The sequence below is a fragment of the Marmota flaviventris genome, chromosome 9 (genome assembly GCF_047511675.1).
Source record: "Marmota flaviventris isolate mMarFla1 chromosome 9, mMarFla1.hap1, whole genome shotgun sequence".
NCBI classification, from domain to species: Eukaryota; Metazoa; Chordata; class Mammalia; order Rodentia; family Sciuridae; genus Marmota; species Marmota flaviventris.
This window is the reverse complement of record NC_092506.1, coordinates 11881882-11894710: the sequence shown is the minus strand read 5'-3', so window position 1 is coordinate 11894710 and position 12829 is coordinate 11881882.

Genomic DNA, 12829 nt, shown 5'->3' with positions numbered 1-12829 from the left:
GAAGGTCACCTGCAACCACTTAGCAACATGCACCCACCACCCCTCTGCTGATACAGCCACCCCTCTGTTGGTGGAGGACCCAGAGGAGGTGACCTTCCTATGTTAGACCAGAATGCAAGAAAAGACCACTGACTCCAATTAAAATCAAATTAAAGCAAGCTTATTATTTCCACCGGCCAGGCTGCCTCTCCCACCAAACATCGTGGGAACAAGACAGCCCCACATCTTTCTTGCAGCCCAGCTTTATAGCCCAGAAAGTTACACAAAGGGGGGGGCGGGTTACAGATAACAAAACTCTGACGAGCATAACACAGAGGTTTACATTTTTGCTGGCCCCGACATCAGAATTTATGAAGGTCATTAGAGCCTCAGAGAGGGTTGTTATCTGGCCAGGGAAGGCCAAGATTTATGAGGCGTCACTAAAGTTTTAGAGAAGGCTGCTATCTGGTCAGAGAGCCAGGCATGGGTGAGTTCAAGGCCCGGGCAGGCATTCCAAGCAGGTTCAGAATTTGCAGTAATTTATAGTAAAGCCGAAATTAGCTTTTCATGGCTTTGTGGCGAGATGGCTCCCAATTTTAAGAGAAAATCAGGCTGGGTCTATCACCTACCCAATGCCATTAAGAACCACTGAGCTCATTGATGGCACCATTATTGATAATCAAACAAAATTGGAAACATCAATAGCCAGGTGTGTTGGCACATGCCTGTAATCCCAGATCCCAGCTATTCAGGAAGTTGAGGTAGAAGGATCGCACGTTTGAGACAATCCTGAGCAACTTAGCAAAACCCTGTCTAAAAATAAACAACAAAAAGGGCTGGGGATGTGACTCAAAGCAACCCTGAGTTCAATCCCCAGCACCACACACACACACACACACACACACCAAAATGTCCTTTTGGCCAGGTGTGGTGGCGCACACCTGTAATCCCAGTGGCTCAGAAGGCTGAGGCAGGAGGATCACAAGTTCAAAGCCAGCCTCAGCAAAAGCGATGTGCTAAGCAACTCACTGAGACTCTGTCTCTAAATAAAATACAAAATAGGGCTGGGGATGTGATTCAGTGAACTCAGTGCCCCTGAGTTCAATCCTGGCTACCCACCACCCCCCCCAGAAAAAAAAAAGAAAAAACAATGTCCTTTGGTGGGGAACTAGGGGACTACAAAAGCTACACAGTCCAACAAGGACAACTTAGCAGCTGTAAAGAGGAGTGCACATATATACCTAATTAAAATAAATAAATTTTTAAAAAGAGGGGTTCACATGATCTCCAGATCTGCTTGAGATGATCTCCAGGATGTCTTTTTAAGTGGAAAAAAAATGCACAGAATAATATAAAGAGTCCGCTACTTTTGTATGAAAAGAGATGAATATAAATAGATATTCTTACAGACATTGTGTGTGTGTGTATATATATATACAACCCTCCCCACGTTGGTGGACAGAGGTAAAGCAGTTACTATCAAAATAACAGCTGGATCCTTTGTATGTAGAGGCAAATTGGGTCTAAAATTTACAGGAAAAGGTCAAGGAATTAAAATATCCAAAGCAATTTTGAAAAATAAGAATAAGCTGGAAGAAACACAGTATTTGATTTTAAGACATATTATATGACTATGTTCATCAAGACGGTGTGACATTGGCACCTGTCAGCATAGCAGAACAGAGAGTCTAGGTCCACTCTACTACACGAACTAAGGTTGACAAAGGCACAAAAATAATTCAGTAGAGGAAGATTGGTCATTTCTACCCACAGTATCGGAACAACTTGGCACTTGGCCAAAAAATTAAAAGGAACTCAATCTAAATCTCAGGCCTTATGCAAAACATTAACTCAAAATTAATGTAGATCTAATCTTAAAATGTAGAACTATAAAATTTATAGGAAAAAAATGTAAGAGAAAAACTTTGAGACCTGGAGTGTTTAGATATAACATCAAAGATACAATTCACAGAACAAGAACACATCGATAAATTGAACTTAAAATTCAAATTTTTGCTCTGTAAAACATCTCATAGAAAAGATTAAAAGTTGCCAGGTGCAGTGGCTCACACCTGCCATCCCAGTGGCTCAGGAGGCTGGAGCAGGAGGATCATGAGTTTAAAGCCAGCCTCAGCAGCTTAGAGAGGCACTGTCTCAAAATGTAAAAAGAAAAATTTTTGAAGGGCTGGGGATGTGGATCAGTGGTTAAGCACCCCTGAGTCCAATCCTAGTACTAAAAAAATGATAAAAAGTCACAAATTAGGAGAAAATGTTTGCAAATCATATATCTGACAAAGACTATAAAGAACTCTCCAAACTCAATACTGAGAATACAATCTAATAACAAAATTGAATAAAGACTTCAATAGTTTAAAAAAGAAAATGTGGGATTGCAAATAAGTACATGCAAAGAAGTTCAATGTCATTAGCCTTTACGCTATGACAAAACAGCACTAATCACCTGTCAGAATAGCTCAAACTAAAAACGGGCAAATACCAAGTGCTAGAGAAAACTCAGAACAACCAGAGTCCCCTAGGCTACTGTCAGGGATTGCATACGGCGCTGCCACTCTGGGAAAAACTCTGGCTGATCATTAAAAAGTAAAATACACACTTACCATATGTCAAGGCACCCTCACTCCTGGGTTCTCTTCCTATAAAGTAACTCAAGGCAGCCTTCGGAACTCGGCATCTTCAGCAAAGAACAGCTGGGGCTGGGGCGCAGCCCAAGGTAGGAGCTCAGGGAGCTGCAGGACTCAGCCTCAGCATGCTGGGTGGGGAGGTGGAGAGGTGAGGAATTCCTAGAGGAACCGGCAGAACAAAGGGAAGCAGGTTTAGACTTCCAAACGCAGAGAACGGGAAGGTGAACACACCAGAGATTGCTAAGACAGTAGTCCTGCCATCTCTGCGCTGAGAAGGTTCTAGGCATCTGCAGTAAAGGTGAATTTACCTCCTGCCTCTAGGCAGAAAAGGGCAGGGAGGGTCGAAAACCCGCCTCCTGGTGTTGGCTACTTCCCAGTTGCCTTCAGTTCAAAAGGAACTTTATGTCAAGAGACCTAGTTGGACTCAGCTCTGGGATGTCCAACCACAAAATAAATTATATTGAAAAACCAGCCTCTACCTCAGAGCAAAGCCTGTCCAAGGAAGGGACATGACCTTTGTCCTTGAAAAGACCCACAGAGCACTCCTAGGCACATTCCCACCCCGCTAAGTGGTTTATCTACAAATAACAGGAGAGATCTGCTGCGCCAGGTGTCCCTGACTCAGTCAGGCTAGGTGGGGACCCATAGCAACCCCCTAGCAGCCACCAATCAGCATGAGACAGGGAAATACCTGGGATGCCAGATGACCCCCCCAGTAGTTTATGGTGGTTGATAACGTGTTGGGAAACCATGTAGTTCAGCACGTACACTCCTCATGGCTTAAACCAATCAGTTCAAATGAATCCCCCTCTTGTAGTAACCAATCACCCAACTTGTTCCCGCCAGTGAATGTGCTAATCATGTTTTAGAGTTGTTATTTGATTTTCCCGCGGTGTGTGATGATTTGCCAAGAGATGCTATGATGTAGGTGGGGGTCCCTGCCTTCTCCAAAGAATGTATAAAACTGCTGCAAACCCTGGGCTCGGGGCCTCTCAGCGTCACCAGTTGCTGTGTGCGCGCACGGAGGACCGAGCTAGTTCTCAATAAACACCTCTTTGCTGTTTACATCGATCTTGGTCTCTGGTGGTCTTTTGGGGGTCCCGAATTCAAGCATAACAATATATAAATATTCATCTCTACCATATATGATGGAAAGACTTTTTGTTTTCCTTTCCCAAAGAAATAAATTGGAGAAAGCCTCTTGAAAAAAAAAAAAAGAGGTATATTTGAGGGTGACGGCCTTCCTTCAGTACACACCACCATCTGGTGGAAAAGGCAACCTCAGAAGATTCTATGCTACACGATTCCACAGTAGATGTCCTCAGTGATACAGCTAAGGCCAAAAAGGGACTAATTGGACCATCAAGAGTAGTAACAATGGCAACAATGAAAACATCAGTGACATCTTTGATGGACTGAACCACTTAGCTTCATCATCATACCAAAAAAAAAAAAAAACCAAAACTAACCACCTTTGGGGACTGCTCTGGCACCCCTATGATACTATAAAATAAACTGACAGTGGACAGATTCACAGGAGAAAAGACATTTCAAATTTATTACGTGTGCGCACACAGGATCTCACAGAACCCATCTGGTGCCAGGGCCCCTGGCTGGACGCTTCCTGGGCTGCAGAATCACAGGTCTGGGCTCTGGGAAGTGTAGACAACGGTGCCTCCTTATGTAGATGAAGTTCACTGGGTAATGAAAGTTGTCTACAGGAGAATAAGTGACAGCCTGTGATAGCTGTGACATTGACCTTCAGTCTCCCAGGACAGTAAGACGTCTTCCCTGGTTGATAAAATGGTGGGAGAGGGTTTACGACAATCGTGTGGGCTTTGGAGGGTCTGTCGCTAGGCAGATGGGACTTCAGAGAAAGCCCCTCCCTGCTCTCCGGGAGAAGGGTGAGAGGGAAGGCAGGGCGAGGCCAGAGAGGCCTTGGTCCCCCGCTGGAAGCATGGGGAGGCCACAGCGCCACACCTCGAAGTGTCCTTTTATGATCCACGGCGCTGCCTTATCTGGTGCCTGGCCTGTGGAGTTGCTTATATGAGAGCCGATGAGGCCACCATAAAGGCTTCACGTGGCTGTCGCCCCAGAAACACTGCACACAGAGCAAACAGCCCCAACCCCACACACACCGCAGAGAGCACTCCCTGAAGCTGGATCCCACCTGGGCTTGGCAGGGCCCCTCATGCCTTGGTGTTTGCTGACGGTCAGCTCGGTGCCCTCCAAACTGTGACTGCCCCTGTGGGGGCCACTGCAGGGACAACCGGGCTGGCGAGCTGTCCCATGTGCCCCACCCTCCAGCAGTCTGGCCCAGACACAACGCTGCTGCTCACAGTACCAAGAGAGCCAGAGGCCAGCAAGGCCCTGCAGAGCCTCGTCTCAGAAAGGACATGCCCCCTCCTGCCGCCCAGGGGCACAGGAAGTCCCAGGGCAGCCCAGTATCAAGGATTTGGAGAAAATGGACTTCAGTCCCTGCTGCCAGAGGTGCGGATACACACGGGTGAGGAGAGCTATGAGGGTCAGTGTGGCACCCTGCCCTGTTCTGAGTTAGCTGGGAGTTGGCCCCGGCCTGTGGATCCTGCGTGGGCTCCCAGACTTTGTGCAGAGACACCTGTGCAGAGGTACTTTGGCAAGAATCTGAACCTAGAAACTGATAAGCAAATCCTCCGCTGCCGCTTGAATACACTGTGCACGCGCACACACACACCTCACACACTCACGCACCTGACACACACACCCTCCATTCCTGCCGGGAACACCGTGGGCCACCTGGTCCTTGATCTAAGGTTGCACAAGTCTCCTGGGTGGGAGGAGGGTGAAGGCCACATGGACCCCCCCTCTCAGCTGTGACACAAACAGAGGAACCCCAGCAGTTCGCCCGCCTCTGTGGGCTTCAGCGTCCTGTGGGTGGAAGGCTTGATGCTCCCCCAGGGCCCTGGGGGCTGGGAGACCAGTGACCCCCGAGCGACTTCTCAGCCACTCTGCTGGCCCAGAGCAGGGGGGGTGCTCAGAACCCGGAGGGACTTGATCACTCCCCAGAGGCGCGGCTCACAAGCAGAGTGATTTCCAAGCCCCACGCGCATAGCAAAGCTCTCACACGAAAATGTGTGAATGCGGGAGAACAGAGGCGGCGGGGAGCCGGCGGCCAGCAGAGCAGCCCGGTGAGTACCCTCCGGCCTCCTGACATGATGGGGGCATGGGGAAGGGGATGCATGGGGTCCCCAGGGAGGGAGAGGAAGAGACCACTGGACAGAGAAGGCTGAGGCCTGTGGGTCTCCCCCTCACCTGGCACTCAGGGGGACAGGACCGTTCCCAGGGCCACCCACTGGCAGAGACCTCAGCTCAGGGCCTGGGGCCCTCCTGCATGGGCAGGTAGGGGCAAAGGAGGAGCATCTGCCTTCTCTGCTCAAAGCCAGGGACTGAGATGACTCACGTATTCCCCCAAGACCCCAGGTCCTAGCCATCTCCCAGGGAAACCTCACCCCCACCCCAAACCTCCACCATTTGGCCAGAGGAATAATTTTAACCCAGACACAGGCATCCTGTCCTGCCCTTCTCCTAGAGAAAGAGAGGGCTCAGCAGGGGTTTTCAGGGCTTCAGGACAAAGACTGTCTCCCATCAATCGCGGAGGGGGAAATGGAGACCCGGGGAAGGAAGGGGCTGTCCTGGCCACCCACCTCTGGGGGAGACAGTGCATGGAACTGTGGTGGGCGTGGCGCCGTCTCTCAGGGTGGAGCCTGCCTCCCGGTCCAGGTAGCCTGTGCTGGCCTCCTTCCCAGGTCTGTCCTGGAAGGGCTGACATCAAGGAGCCCAGGACGGCCTCCTGGGAGTCCAATGCCTCAGGGTTGGACTCGGGCAGAAGGAGCAAAGTCCTGTGGGGTCCTGAGAGCAAGGCTGGCAGTGGGGGAGTCGAGCAGCATCCCCTGGAGTCTGGATGGAGCACCCCACCCCGACCGACACCAGAGCCACCCCCCTGACAGACGGGGAAACCGAGGCCCTGAGAGGTGAAGCCTCTTGCCCAAGTCACTTAGCCGGCTAAGCCCACGTGGTGGTAGTACGGATGCTCCCCGGGCTGACCCCAGGGCCTGTGGCCTGACCACTGCCGCCCCCGAGCTGTGCTCCTGTGCATTTCGTGCAAGATGCCCCACTTGGAGCCTCTGTCCCCTCGCACCTCCCTAGGCAGCAGCCCCAGCCTGGGCATAAAGAGGAAGCCACGAGGGCTCCCAAGGGATCCCTGGCTGCTCAGCAGCAGCGAGGCCAGGACATGGCCGCCTCCCACTGCCTGCCTCTGACCTCGGCTTCCTCGTCTGCAAAATGGGCACAGTAACAGAATCTGCTCCCAAGGTCACCAACCCAGCAGAAGCCAGCAGGTATCCAAGGCCTCCTGCGGTGCCAGATTCAGGCACCAGATGGGCATCCCCCTCTTTTGACAGCCATAGTGACTAGAGAAGCGACCGGGGCAGTCCTGAGGCTTCTCTGGCTCAGAGCCTCAGAGCGTCCAGTCCTGTGCTGTGTGGCAGGTGAGAAGGGCGTTGCGTGGTCCCCTCCCTTTCCCACCGGCTTCCCCTGCGGCCCAGCTGGCTCGGGGTGGCACTGAGAGGCTGGATGATGGGGAAGGAGAAGACGGGGGCATGTGCTTGCCCGGGGCTGTTCTGAGCTGGCAAATCCCCCTGAGGCTGGGCCTTCTCTGCAGGGGTGTTTCACGGGCTCTGCGGAGGTGCCCATCACTGAGGGTCTCTCCCCTGGGTACCCACCCAAAACCTCCTCGCTCACCTCTGGAGTCCCGACACGCAGGGCCTACACAGGAATTCTGCCCCACAGCCTCCTTACACCCTTGAGGAGAAAGAGGGTGTGTCCCCCTCCTCCCCCAATTCTAAATGTTCTCTCCCCCAAATCTGCTCTCGACCCCACTCCCACCCTGTGGGGAAGGTGTAAAAGTCACCTAGCAGGTTCCCAGCCACCTCCTCTCTGCAATTCCCCCTGGGCCGTTGGTGGCACTGCTCACCCCAGTGTCGGGTCTCAGCCGAAACCTCAGCGTGAACGTCTCTGACACATTCAGCCTCCAAGGCCCACAGCCTGGCCCCCCACCACACTGCTCCTCTGACCCTCAGCTTGCCAGACTGCAGAGTGGCACATCCCACCCCCTCTCAGGGCTGTCGACGGGTCTCTGTGAGAGCTCATGAACTGTGAAGGGCTGTGCACACAAGGGGCCGTCACAGCTGTCACTACAGCTGACCCCTCATGTCTACCTAGGCCAGGGTGTTTTCTTTGTCTCTGTACAGGAAGGAGGCTGCCACGTAACTCCTGGAGGTGAGGGCTGTGACCTTCCCTCTTTTCCACCTGCCTGTGCCTGCCACGCACGCAGCAGTGTTGGGGCACGAGGTTGGTTAGAATGGCACAGAGACCAGGTGGGTCTCGAAAGTAGCAGATGGGCCCATCCCTCACCCAGGGCTGCAGAGGGTGGGGAGAGAGCGGCTCCTGAGTCTCAGGAACTCTGTGACACTTTCCTGCTTGTGATTGCCACGTAACCTGCCTGGGGCAGAGAGCCTATTTTTGCAGGTGTCTTCTCGTCCCCCCGCCCCCAGGATCACGAGGTCTGTTTTATCAGACTTCTCACCACCCACCGGAGAGAGGTGCTGCTAATTACACATGCGCCTCCTTCTGGGTGGCTCAGCCCTGAGGAGATCCCAGAGCCCTCCTGGCCCCAGAGAAGGTCCACAAGGGCACCCACAACCCACCGTGGGTCTCAGATGCAGATTTCAACTTTCCCCGTGAAATGACATCTACCCAGTGGTGAGCCTTCCCGAGTTAGGTCTGCGCCTTTAAATGGTGTCCTTCCTGCCCTGCTGCTGTTAAGATGTCCTTCCAGATGAAAGTGAGAACATGGTTTTGCCTTAATGAACCTCCTCAGAGAAGGCGGAGCTGGCAGATGCATTCACCCCCACTGGTTTTTAACTTGATGATCTGGAACCTTCCTCAAGGAGTCAAGTTCAAGCATCAGTCCCCTCATTCCAAGAAAGCCTGCTTCTAACCCAGAAGCGTATGAATCCCATAATGTCACTGTCATTCCTACTGAGAGGTGGTGTTCTAAGATCCATCCCAGTTCTGCCACTGAGGTGCTGTGTGACCAGGAGGGTGACACTCACCCTCTCTGAATCTGTTTCCTCTCTAAAGCACAGCTAATAATCTATGCCAGACTCTCTCTCAGAGTGAGATGAGGGCTGTAAATGTCCTTTATTCACACCTGAGAAAGTCAGAAGCCTGTCGATGGGGTGGGTCATCCTCAACTAGATTCTCCATCTTCCTGCCCTTGGTCTCTCTCATCCCATTTTCATGGACTCTTAGGGCAGACAGTCTTTATTTACTGATGTCCCCAGAAACTGCCTCATCTTCCCAAATATGTCTGGCAGGGAGGGAAAAGGCCAGTGGGTAGGACAGATAGACAGAAGGAAGGGAAGGAGCCTGCAGGAGGGGGTGAGAAGAGCAGTCTCAGGGTCGCCGGTTTAGGCCCTGTCCCCCCTGAAGACATCCCTGAGGTCCATCAGGGACGCCTCCCCCATCTCCCCAGCCTCTCTCTCCTGGCAGTGGTCTCTTCTACTTCACAGGGACTCCCAGGACCTGAGCCCAGTGCACACAGTAAATGCTCAATAATTGTTTGTGGAACTGAATTGCAAATCTCTCTTGCTCCTCCTTCCAGACTCTAGGCTCCTCGAGGGCATTGATTGTGGTGTGTGTGTGTGTGTGTGTGTGTGTGTGTGTGTGTGTGTTAGTTACAGATATTCATTTCTGGAGGAGGTAGCAGTCAGGAGAAGCCAGGTTATGCTGCTGTAACAAACATCTTAATGGCTTAAAACAACAAAGATTGATCTCTTCCTCGGGTTCCACGTCCTGCTTACTCAGGGGCCCAGGTAAACAGAATGCCCTCTGCATGGAACTTTGCTAGTCACTGTGACACAGGGAAGAGGAGCTCTGTGGGGTCCTGCACTGACCACTAGACCCTCCGCTCAGACACTCATTTAACCAAAACAAGTCATGTGGCCACACCAGACCTGAAGGCAACCAGAACATGTGGGCCAGACCAATGGTCAAAGAACAGCGTGACTTCCCCTCGAGGCAGCCCCTGGGGACAAACACAGGCTTTGGCTGGGACACGCATAGGCTTGACTCCACACCCTGCCATTTTCTAGCCAAGTCACCCTGAGCACAGCCCTTCACTGCTCTTTTCCTATCTTCCAGGACATTCTTGTCCATTTTTGCAGTGATCCTAACAACCTCTGAGGCAAGAGGGCAGCTGTATGAGCCAGCTCTCCAATACTGTAACAAATGCCTGAGATAATCAACTTATAAAGACAAAAGGTCTATTCTGGCTCACAGTTTTGAAGGTTCCAGTCCATGATCCATCAGTTGGCCCTGTTGCTTTTGGGCCTGTGATGAGTCAGCACATCATGGCAGGAGCATGAGGCCGAGGAAGACCAGGCCCCTTAGAGTCAGGAAGGAAAGAGGAAGAGGAGGGTCCAGGATCCCACAGTCACCTTCATGGATACACCCCCAATGACCTAAGGACCTCCCCCAAGTCCCGCCTCTCTCTCTTTTTTCTTTCTTTCTTTTCCTTTTTTTTTTTTTTTTTTTTTTTTTTGGTACCAGGATTGAACTGGGGCCACTCAACCACCGAGCCACATCCCCAGCCCATTTTATTCTTTATTTTGAGACAGGGTCTCACTAAGTTGCTTAGGGCCTCACTAAGTTGCTGAGGCTGGCTTTGAACTTGCAATCTACCCGCCTCAGCCTCCTGAGCTGCTGGGATTGTAAGCTTGCGCCTGGCCAAGTCCCACCTTAAAGCCTCCACCACCTCCCAAGAGCACCAAGCTGGAGACCAGGCATTTAACAAAAGAGCATTTGGGATCCAAACTATAGCAGCAGCCGTCATTCCCCTTATTATATAGAAAGGTAGGACAGCTCACTGCATATTCACATCTTGCCCAGCAAATAATCACTGTACGCAGCAGTTATTTAAAGCAGTAGGTGAATTTCACTGAGCACTTACTGTGTGCCAGGCCATGTTCTAAGAACAGAGATGGCACGCTGCAGTCCACTGATCACACATGGCCCACCGCCTGTTCTTGTCAATAATGCTTCACAGAAACAACCTCATCCATTTGTGTGTGTGCCACCTATGTCTGCTCTGCGCTATAGCAGAGGAGTTTCCTAATTGCAACAGAAGCCACGTGGTTCCATAAGGCCCCAAATATTCACTGATTGAGAAAAAGTTCGCCAATCCTGTTCTAGTCAATGTTCATGCCTGCTAATAATCGTTTTAGCGTGGGTTCATGCAGATGAGAGCCCCCAACAGAGTGAGCACTGTGTGGGAGGTCAGTGCATAATCCCTATGGAGACCTGTTCCTGCTGTCACGTGTTGTCACAGCACCCTGGCTGGAGGAAGCCTTGTTAGCAAGCCCTTCAAATGTGCAGTGACTTACACCTCGTTCTCCATGTGGTTTGTTACAACACCGCTGGCCTCAAATTTAATACATATAAACCAGTCACTTACAGTGAACAGATAATGTCCGCGGCTGCAGATTGTCACCCAGTGTGTCCTCGGTGTCTCCAGAGTCCCCAGTCCCTGCAGGCCTCGCCCAACAGCCCGTGCTGCTCTCCCGTCTGGTTCACTCTTGCAGGTCCCACACTGACACTTGCCTAGCATGTCCTCCAACAGAGCTCAGACCTGTCCCAGAGCAAACGGCACAGGCTGCCCAGAGGACACACAGGAGGCAAACCCAAGGACCCCAGCATCGCGGGCAGACCCACCCGCCGAGGCCTGCAGAGAACCCACTGCAGACCCACTTCAGAGAACTTGCTGCACAGTCTGTGAGCTGCTGCCTCCCGGTGGACATGCGCAATAGCTCTCAGGGCACTAGAAACACACACTAGCTGTTCATTTTAAGCGACTGGCACACACATGTGTATACGGTGTAATATATGCACACACAGATGCACATGTACATATATGTGTTATGTTTAAGAAAATATTTCAGGAGCTGAGCACAATGGCGCATGCCCGTAATCCCAGTAGTTCTGGAGGGGCAGAGGTAGGAGGATCACGAGTTCAAAGCCAGCCTCAGCAACTTAGCAAGGCCCTAAGCAACTTAGCAAGACCCTGTCTCTAAATAAAAAATAAAAAGGGCTAGGGCTGGGGATGAGGCTCAGCGGTTGAGTGTCCCTAGGTTTAATCCTAATACCAAAAAAAAGAAAGAAAATATTTCAGGCAATGAGTGTTGTGCCTAAGCAGGGTAAGGAATGGCTTTGATGGGGTGTTATGAGGCTGGTACCAGTGTTATTATCCCCACTTTACTGGTCAGGGAACTGAGGCAAGGGGAGGTGACCAAAATCTGCCGGTGTCCGGAGCTGTGTCCTGAAATGCTGCACTCTGCTCAGAAGGCCAACAAGAAGGTTGACTGTGTTTAATGTCGTAAAATCCACCAGACAGATCACCCTGCTTTTTCCTGGTTAACTCATCTCCGACACCTGGCTAATGGATGGTTTCTCTCAAATGTTTTCCCAGACCATCCATACCCAATGTTTCCATAACCCGTGTCATCTTGGCAACATAATAACATTTGTCAAAGAGAAGGGCACAGGAACCCACCCAGGGGAATTATTTGCACAAGTTCAACAGCTGCAGACTGAGAGGCAGGAAGGGAAGAGTAAGTCCTGAACTAAAGGTAAAGAAGCTGGCTCTCTGGCTAAGCTCTACCTTGCACTAGCTGTGTGTACTTGGTAAAGTCACTTACCCTCTCTGGGGAAATGAGTATGTTTAAGTACCTGCTCCTTCAGAATGTCCCCCTTGGGCTGGGATTGTAGCTCTGTGGGGAGCTCTTGCCTCGCCTACAGAAGGCTCTCAGTTTGATCTCCAGTGTAGCAAAAATAAAGGGGTGGGGGGTGCCTTTCACATAATACAGCACAAGAGTTTAAGGTCAGGACCTCTGACATCAAAGAGACCTGAGTTAAGTGTCGGGCTTATCTGCCTGTGAGCCCTTGTCCTGGGACCTACCTCCACTCCTTAATTTTCGGCTTCCTCAGTATGACCAGAGGTTTGGACCACATCCTGCCTTCAGTAAGGAAAGACACGAAGCCTTATGCTAGCGTCTAGCCTCCATCGGTACATTATTATCCCGAGCCTTTGTTTCCCAGGCCCCCTGAGCACC